The following is a 10363-nucleotide window of genomic DNA, read 5'->3' as shown; positions in this document are numbered from 1 at the left end:
ATTTTCAACCACAAAATGAACTCTACTTCCCACTACAACCTCCCATGGAAGAATACTCATGTCCATCGATCCAAGAGTCGTATGATCCTAATCATATTATCCAAGAGGAACAAGAGTCAAGGGATCGTCTCAAGGAAATATTGGATCAACTTCAAGCAACCATGGAGCATGTTGTGCAACAAGTGGAAAGAGTGGAAGTTATTGAACCACCACAACTCTACCAAGAAGAACCACCTTCCTACTATGACCCCTTCCCCCAAGATTATGAACCCTTCCATCCACCCCCAACCTCCAATGGATGACATCCTTGATGTTCTTATTCAAGGACAAGAGGAGATAAAAAGGGATGTGCAACAATTCACGGCCGCCTTGGACGAGGTGGTAAACCAGTTAGCATCCCAATGCTTGAACACTCAAGGAACTCCCATGGCTACATGTGGAGAAACAAATGAAGAGAATAACATGAAGGAGAGATTGGTGGAGAATGAGGGAAGTTGCTTTGTATTGGAACAATTGGAGGAAGCTACAATTGTTGAAGAAAAGGAAGAAGTGGTTGAAGACTTAGGAGAGGCGGAGCCTCCATGGGAACATAGAGTTGAAAAAAACCCCTTCAAGAAGATTGAATTTGATGCTAAGGAGGAATGTGCACAACCTCCAATGCATACCCTATATGAAGAATTGGACGGGATAGAGCAAGAATTGAGTTCCCTTGGCGATGAAGACCAAGCATCAATTCTTAGTGGTGAAGAATCCTTTGAGCATGAAGAACCTTTCTCCGGTGGATTTGAAAGCAATGTGGAGGTAAATTTCTCTCATCCTCCTATTTATGATTTGAGTAAGGGAAAAGGCTTAGGTAGTATTGTTAAACAAAGGATTTTATTTGAGGAATCTTGTGAGAAAGTGGAAATCCTTAGAAATAGAAGGATGGGAGTGGAATACGCTTTGTCAAGACCCTTGGAATCGTCTTGGCCTAGGTTGCCATCTACTCCTTCATTCGAGTAGATAAAATTCATTTCTATTAGCTTTATTGTCCCACTTGAGTATGGCTTGCTTAAAACGGATGGTCAACTTAGGGAACTTTGTGGGGTGAAGCGTAAGAGAATGATGTTTCATGGTTGACGTTGCAAATCAAGGCTCATTTTGGTTGATGCTTCAAGAGTTAAATACAAGGGTTGGAATAGTGCTCAACTAGATGGGTCTAGGAGGATTGTTGGTCACTTCATTAAGAATTCATCTTGCTTGCCATCCGAATGGACTAGTAATGATCAACTTCAAGACGGGTGTGAAAATAAAGTGTAGGATCCCAGATTACAAGAAGGGGATCCATTTTGGGAGCCCAGAGCTTGTGAAGAACTCCATCAAGACTTGGTGCAACTTTTGAGAAATCTTGGGGCACAATGAAAGACCAAGCATTGGTGGGAGTTCCAAGAAGAATTCAAGCACAAGCCACCTTGATGAGGAGCTCCCCATAAGTCCAACTTAAGGACAATAAACAAAAGTGTTAGGTGGGAGACACCCCACCATGGTAAATTCTTTTCATTTTTCTCTTTTGTACATATTGGTAAAAGTAGTTTAATTTCATGTTTTGATTAGTTTGTTGAGTTTATTTGGTAGTTTGATATGTTAAATAAGGTTTTATGGTATTTTGGTAGCTGTTTGGAGGTTTGGAAGGCTTGGTTTGGTGCGAAAATATGAAAAAATTATGAAAAACAGGGCACCAACCCACGCGTACGTGTGACCCAAGCATTTTCGACCATCCACGCGCACGCGTACATGGCGCGTACGCGTGGATGCAAAAATTCCATCCCCAGCCAAAAACCTGAGAGTTAGGCCTGCACTGTGCGAACATTGGGCCTAAGGCACAAACCAACTCGCGCGTGTGCGCACCTGGCGCGTACGCACCCTTCAGCCAATCTGCGCATCGATGCCTGGGCGTGCATGACGCGTCCGCGTCGGTAAAAAAAAGAGTTTTTTTTCTCATCTTCCATTTTCTTTTGTTTATTGCATTTGCATACTTTTATTCTTTGCATTTCAATTTTGTTTTTATAGCCTGTTTTCATTTTTTCCTAAGTTTCTCATTTTTATAATGGTGTTGAACCTTCCTTCTCAATTGTTGACACTCTCTTGTATTATTTTAGTGCTTTGCGACTTGTAGCATGAATTGTGATGTTTTTTCTACACATGAGATTAGTGCTTTAGTCCTTCCTAACTCATTATTCTTTGTTCTTGTGCCTCATTATCATTGAGTTTGGATGGGACCAATTGCTCTCATGCTTATCACTAATCTTGTTTTTGTCAATTCTTGTTTGAACTTGATGCTCAACATGCTCCTCATGCTTTGATTTTACTCTTGCATCAAGCTTAATGATATGCCTTAGCTTACATTGTTTTCTTACTCACATGTTGTAGCTACCATGTAGTAGAGAACTTTACTCTTATTTGGCATTAGCCCCCGCCTATGTTCTCTTTGCTTTGATATCTTTGTTGTAGGCTTAATTTTCTTTCTTTTTCGCTCTTTTTAGGTTGGCCACCAAGAAAGGAGAAAAAGGAAAAGCTTTTAAATGGAGCAACAAACAAGTTCATACGCACAACCTTTTGAAGAAGCTCATCAGTTGTAGTAACCCGTTGGTACGCGGAATCGTGATTACACTTTAATTATGTAAAATTCATTGCTCTTTCTTTCCCTGGAAATGGCGCCAAAAAAATATGATGCCAAGACCATGGTTCACAACTCCGTGTAACTAACCAGCAAGTGCACTGGGTCGTTCAAGTAATACCTTACGTGAGTAAGGGTCGAATCCCACGGAGATTGTTGGTATGAAGCAAGCTATGGTCACCTTGAAAATCTCAGTTAGGCAGATATAAACTGATAATGGTGTTTTCGAATAATAATTAATAGAATAGGGATAGAAATACTTATGTAATTCATTGGTGAGAATTTCAGATAAGCGAATGGAGATGCTTTCGTTCCTCTGAACCTCTGCTTTCCTGCTATCTTCATCCAATCAGTCTTACTCCTTTCCATGGCTGGCTTTATGTGATACATCACCACTGTCAATGGCTACTTTCGGTCATCTCTCGGGAAAATGATCCAATGCCCTTTCACAGCACGGCTAATCGTCTGGAGGCATCACCCTTGTCAATGGCTTCATCTTATCCTCTCAGTGAAAATGGTCAACGCACCCTGTCACGGCACGGCTATTCATCTGTCGGTTCTCGATCATGCTGGAATAGGATTTACTATCCTTTTGCGTCTGTCACTAACGCCCCGCAATCGCGAGTTTGGAGCTCGTCACAGTCATTCATTCATTGAATCCTACTCGGAATACCACAGACAAGGTTTAGACCTTCCGGATTCTCTTGAATGCCGCCATCATTCTAGCTTACGCCACGAAGATTCTGGTTAGGAGATCTAAGAGATACTCATTCAGTCTAAGGTAGAACGGAAGTGGTTGTCAGGCACGCGTTCATAGGGAATGACGATGATTGTCACGTTCATCACATTCAGATTGAAGTACGAATGAATATCTTAGAAGTGAAACAAGATGAATTGAATAGAAAATAGTAGTACTTTGCATTAATCCTTGAGAAACAGCAGAGCTCCACACCTTAATCTATGGAGTGTAGAAACTCTACCGTTAAAAATACATAAGTGAAAGTTCAGGCATGGCCGAGAGGCTAGCCCTCAAACGTGATCTAAGATAGCATACAACTGATCAAAGATACCTGATACAATAGTAAAAGGTCCTATTTATAATAAACTAGCTACTAGGGTTTACAGAAGTAAGTAATTGATGCATAAATTCACTTCCGGGGCCCACTTGGTGTGTGTTTGGGCTGAGCTTGAGTGTTGCACATGCAGAGGCCATTTGTGGAGTTGAACGCCAGGTTTTGATCCATTTCTGGCGTTCAACTCTGGTTTTGGATCCTTTTCTGGCGCTGGACGCCAGATTTGGGCAGAGAGCTGGCGTTGAACGCCAGTTTTCGTCATATAAACTTGGCCAAAGTATGGACTATTATACATTGCTGGAAAGCCCTAGATGTCTACTTTCCAACGCAATTAGAAGCGCGCCATTTCAAGTTATGTAGCTCCAGAAAATTCACTTTGAGTGCAGGGAGGTCAGAATCCAACAGCATCAGCAGTCCTTCTTCAACCTCTGAATCTGATTTTTGCTCAAGTCCCTCAATTTCAGCCAAAAAAATACCTAAAATCACAGAAAAACACACAAACTCATAGTAAAGTCCAGAAATGTGAATTTAACATAAAAACTAATGAAAACATCCCTAAAAGTAACTAGATCCTACTAAAAACATACTAAAAACAATGCCAAAAAGCGTATAAATTATCCGCTCATCACAACACCAAACTTATATTGTTGCTTGTCACCAAGCAACTGAAAATCAAATAGGATAAAAAGAAGAGAATATACTATAAATTCCAAACTATCAATGAAACATAGCTCCAATCATATGAGCGGGACTTATAGCTTTTTGCCTCTTGAATAGTTTTGGCATCTCACTTTATCCATTGAGGTTCAGAATGATTGGCATCTATAGGAACTCAGAGATTAAATAGTGTTATTGATTCTCCTAGTTCAGTATGATGATTCTTGAACACAGCTTCTTTATGAGTCTTGGCTGTGGCCCTAAGCACTTTGTTTTCCAGTATTACCACCGGATACATAAATGCCACAGACACATAATTGGGTGAACCTTTTCGGATTGTGACTCAGCTTTGCTAAAGTCCCCAATTAGAGGTGTCCAGGGTTCTTAAGCACACTCTTCTTTTGCTTTGGACCTTGACTTTAACCGCTCAGTCTCAAGTTTTCACTTGACACCTACACGCCACAAGCACATGGTTAGGGACAACTTAGTTTAGCCACTTAGACCAGGATTTTATTCCTTTAAGCCCTCCTATCCACTGATGCTCAAAGCCTTGGGATCCTTTTTATTTTCCCTTGCCTTTTGGTTTTAAGGGTTATTGGCTTTTTGCTCTTGCCTCTTGGTTTTAAGAGCTTTTGGCTTTTTCTGCTTGCTTTTTCTTTTTTTTCTTTCTATTTTTTTTCGCCCCTTTTTTTTTCTGCAAGCTTTGTTCTTTGCTGCTTTTTCTTGCTTCAAGAATCATTTTTATGATTTTTCAGATTATCAAATAACATGTCTCCTAGTCATCATTCTTTCAAGAGCCAACATATTTAACATTCTTAAACAACAACTTCAAAAGACATATGCACTGTTCAAGCATACATTCAGAAAACAAGAAGCATTGTCACCACATCAATATAATCAAACTAAGTTCAAGGATAAATTCGAAACTCATGTACTTCTTGTTCTTTTGAATTAAAACATTTTTCATTTAAGAGAGGTGATGGATTCATAGGACATTCATAACTTTAAGACAAAGTTACTAAATACTAATGATCATGTAATGAAGACACAAACATAGATAAGCACATAACATAGAAGACGAAAAAGCAGAAGAAATAAGAACAAGGAATGAATCCACCTTAGTGATGGTGGTGTTTCCTTCTTGAGGAACCAATGATGTCCTTGAGCTCTTCTATGTCTCTTCCTTGTCTTTGTTGCTCCTCCCTCATTGCTTTTTGATCTTCTCTTATTTCATGAAGGATGATGGAGTGCTCTTGATGTTCCACCCTTAGTTGCTTCCGATAATTGTGTGGAAGAAAATGTATCCCCTGAGGTATCTCAGGGATCTCTTGATTTGCAGTCAAATGTTCTACCACTGAGCTATAGACCCTTGATGGAAGCTTTTGTCTTCCCTTTCCTCTTTCTAGAGGTTTCTCTGGCCTTAGGTGCCATCAATGGTTATGGAAAAAACAAAAAAGCTATGCTTTTACCACACCAAACTTAGAATGTTGCTCGCCCTCGAGCAAAAGAAGAAAGAATAGAAGAAGAAGAAGAAGATATGGAGGAGATGGATGGATGTGTGTATTCGGCCATATGGGTGGGATTGGGTGGGAGAGAGATGTTGAATTTTGAAGGTAGTGGGTGTATGGATGTGAGTGGTAAATGGAAAACAGAATGGATGATCGTGAATGAAAAGAGAGATGATGAGGTAGGTGGGGATCCTGTGGGGTCCACAGATCCTGAGGTGTCAAGGCATTTACATCCCTGCACCAATTTAGGCATGTAAAATGCCCTTGCACACAACTCTGGGTGTTCAGCGTCAGATTGGTGCCCATTTTGGGCGTTCAACGCCCATTTGTTGCCATTTCTGGCGTTGAACGCCAGAACCATGCTTGTTCTGGGCGTTCAGTGCCAGGATGCTGCCCATTTTGGGCGTTCAGCGCCAGAACCATGCTCTGTTTTGGCGTTAAACGCCAGGCAGATGCTTCCTCCAGGGTGTGATTTTTCTTCTGCTGTTTTTGATTCCGTTTTCAATTTTTCTATTTATTTTGTGACTCCACATGATCATGAACCTATAAAGACATGAAAAACAATGAAAATAAAAATTAGATAAATAAACATTGGGTTGCCTCCCAACAAGCGCTTCTTTAATGTCAATAGCTTGACAGTGGGCTCTTCATGGAGCCTCACAGGTGTGCAGAGCTTTGTTGAGACTCTCCAACACCAAACTTAGAGTTTGGATATGGGAGTTCAACACCAAACTTAGAATTTGGTTATGGCCTCCCAACACTAAACTTAGAGTTTGACTGTGGGGGCTTGGGTTGACTCTGCTTTGAGAGAAGCTTTTTCTGCTTCCTCTCCATGGATGCAGAGAGGGATCCTTGAGTTGTAAACACAAGGTTGTCCTTATTCAATTGAAGGACTAATTCTCCTCTGTCCACATCAATCACAGCTCTTGCTGTGGCTAGGAAAGGTCTTCCTAGGATGATGGATTCATCCTCTTCCTTTCCAGTATCCAGGACTATGAAATCAGCAGGGATGTAAAGGCCTTCAACCTTTACTAACACGTCCTCTACTTGTCCATAAGCCTGTTTTCTTGAATTGTCTGCCATCTCTAATGAGATTTTAGCAGCTTGCACCCCATAGATTCCCAGTTTCTCTATTACAGAGAGGGGCATGAGGTTTATTCCTGAACCATGGTCACACAGAGCCTTAAAGATCATGGTGCCTATGGTGCAGGGTATTATGAACTTTCCAGGATCCTGTCTCTTCTGAGGCAATGTCAGTTGATCCAGATCACTTAGTTCATTGATGAACAAGGGAGGTCCAACTTCCCAAGTATCAATGCCAAATAATTTGGTATTCAGCATCATGATTGCACCAAGAAACTTGGCAGTTTGCTCTTCAGTAACATCCTCATTCTCTTCAGAAGAGGAATACTCATCAGAGCTCATGAAGGGCATAAGGAGGTTCAATGGAATCTCTATGGTCTCTAGATGAGCCTCAGAGTCCTTTGGTTCCTCAGAGGGAAGCTCCTTATTGACCACTGGACATCCCAGGAGGTCTTCCTCCTTGGGATTCACGTCCTCCTCTCCTTCTTTGGGTTCGGCCATGGTGCTTATGTCAATGGCCTTGCACTCTCCTTTTGGATTCTCTTCTGTATTGCTTGGGAGAGTACTAGGAGGGATTTCAGTGATCCTTTTACTCAGCTGACCCACTTGTGCTTCCAGATTTCTAATGGAAGATCTTGTTTCATTCATGAAACTTACAGTGGCCTTAGATAGATCAGAGACTAAGTTTGTTAAATTAGAAGTATTTTGTTCAGAGTTCTCTGTCTGTTGCTGAGTGGTTGATGGATAAGGTTTATTATTGTTAAACCTGTTTCTTCCACCATTATTAAAGCCTTGTTGAGGCTTTTGATCCTTCCATGAGAAATTTGGATGATTTCTCCATGATGAGTTATAGGTGTTTCCATAAGGTATACGTAAGTAATTCACCTTTGCTATTGCAGGGTTCTCAGGATCATAAGCTTCTTCTTCATAAGAAGCCTCTTGAGTACTGCTGGATGCAGCTTGTATTCCATGCAGACTCTGAGAGATCATATTGACTTGCTGAGTCAATATTTTATTCTGAGCCAATATGGCATTCAGAGTATCAACTTCAAGAACTCCCTTCTTCATAGGCGTCCCATTACTCACAGGATTCCTTTCAGAAGTGTACATGAACTGGTTATTAGCAACCATGTCAATGAGTTCTTGAGCTTCTGCAGGCATTTTCTTTAGGTGAATGGATCCACCTGCAGAAGTGTGCAGTGACATCTTTGATAGCTCAGATAAACCATCATAGAATATATCCAGGATGGTCCATTCTGAAAGCATGTCAGAAGGACACTTTTTGGTCAACTGTTTGTATCTTTCCCAAGCTTCATAGAGAGATTCACCTTCTTTCTGTCTGAAGGTTTGAACATCTACTCTAAGCTTGCTTAGGTTTTGAGGAGGAAAGAACTTGGCTAGGAAAGCCTTGACCAGCTTATCCCAAGAGTTCAGGCTATCCTTAGGTTGAGAGTCCAACCATACTCTAGCTCTGTCTCTTACAGCAAAAGGGAAAAGCATGAGCCTGTAGACTTCAGGATCTACTCCATTAGTCTTAACAGTATCACATATCTGCAAGAATTCAGTTAAGAACTGAAAAGGATCTTCAGATAGAAGTCCATGAAACTTGCAGTTCTGCTGCATCAGAGAAACTAATTGAGGTTTCAGCTCAAAATTGTTTGCTCCAATGGTAGGAATGGAGATGCTTCTTCCATGTAAATTGGAATTAGGTGTAGTAAAGTCACCAAGCATTCTCCTTGCATTATTATTATTTTCAGTTGCCATCTTCTTTTCCTGTTTGATAATTTCTGACAGGTGCTTGCTGGTTTGTTGTAATTCAGCTTCTCTTAGTTTCTTCTTCAGAGTCCTTTCAGGATCTGGATCTGTTTCAACAAGAATATTCTTGTCCTTGCTCCTGCTCATATGACAAAGAAGAGGGCACAGAAAAATAATAATAATAGAGATCCCTTTTTTTTTTAAATCAAAGATTAAAATAATTAGTTAATTAAAAAAAATTTTGAAAAAGAGGGAAGATATTTTCAAAAATTAGAGAGAGAGAGTTAGTTAGGTGGTTTTGAAAAAGATAAGAAACAAACAAAAAGTTAGTTAGTTAGTTGAAACAAATTTTGAAAATCAATTTTGAAAAGATAAGAAGTTAGGAAGTTAGAAAAGATATTTTGAAATCAAATTTTTGAAAAAGATATGATGAGAAGATATTTTTTTGAAAAGATATGATAGAAATTAGTTTTGAAAAAGATTTGATTTTTTTAAAAGTCACAATTAATGACTTGATTCACAAGAAATCACAAGATATGATTCTAGAACTTAAAGTTTGAATCTTTCTTAACAAGCAAGTAACAAACTTGAAATTTTTGAATCAAAACATTAATTGATGATGTTATTTTCGAAAATTATGAGACAAAATTAAGAAAAGATTTTTGAAAAATATTTTTGTAATTTTCGAAAATAACTAAGAAAAATAAAAAAGATTTGATTTTTGAAAAAGATTTTGAAAAAGATAAGATTTTTTTAAAATGAAAATTCGATTTGACTCATAAAAACAACTTGATTTTAAAAATTTTTGAAAAAAAAGTCAAATCTAATTTTCGAATTTGATGAGAAGAAAAATGGAAAGATATTTTTTTTTATTTTTGAATTTTTTTTATGATGAGAGAGAAAAACATGAAAAAGATGCAATGCATGCAAATTTTAGATCAAAACTATGAATGTATGCAAGAATGCTATGAATGTCAAGATGAACACCAAAACACCGTGAATATCATGATGAACATCAAGAACATATTTTTGAAAAATTTTATATGCAAAGAAAACATGCAAGACACCAAACTTAGAAATCTTTCATGTTTAGACTCTAATAAATAAAAAATGCACATGTAAAACAAGAAAAGACACAAAACAAGAAAACATCAAGATCAAACAAGAAGACTGACCAAGAACAACTTGAAGATCATGAAGAACACTATGAATGCATAAAATTTTCGAAAAATGCAAGATGCACATACAATTGACACCAAACTTGTAGCATGACTCAAGACTCAAACAAGAAACACAAAATATTTTTTATTTTTATGATTTTATGAATTTTTTTTTGTATTTTCTTTTAATTTTTTTCGAAAATCATTTTGAAAAAGAAAAATAAGGATTCAAAATTTTTCATATAAATTCCAGGAATCTTGTACTCTTTAGTCTAAAGCTCCAATCTGAGGGTTAGACATGGCTTAATAGCCAGTCAAGCTTTAGAATGGATTTACATCCATTGAGGTGATTAGTTGAAGACCAATCCCAAAGGAGTTTAGGTATGGCTTTTCAGCCAGATAGGATTCAACATGTTACCATGAAACTCTAGAATTCATTCTTGAATGTTTTGAAGCCATAGAATAATTTAT

General features: G+C 38.6%; 1 non-coding gene across 1 annotated transcript; it reads left to right on the top strand.

Annotated features, from left to right (window-relative positions):
* Nucleotides 1-8237: 8237 nt before the first annotated feature.
* Nucleotides 8238-8345, top strand: LOC148577013 (small nucleolar RNA R71). The gene has a single exon (XR_015904357.1). It is a non-coding gene; the product is annotated as a small nucleolar RNA R71 (small nucleolar RNA).
* The last annotated feature ends 2018 nt before the right edge of the window (nucleotides 8346-10363 follow it).

This window comes from Arachis ipaensis, chromosome B1, assembly GCF_059453495.1.
Source record: "Arachis ipaensis isolate K30076 ecotype BB chromosome B1, ASM5945349v1, whole genome shotgun sequence".
NCBI classification, from domain to species: domain Eukaryota; kingdom Viridiplantae; phylum Streptophyta; class Magnoliopsida; order Fabales; family Fabaceae; genus Arachis; species Arachis ipaensis.
Note: the sequence above shows the minus strand (reverse complement) of the source record. Positions and strands in the feature narration are given on the sequence as shown.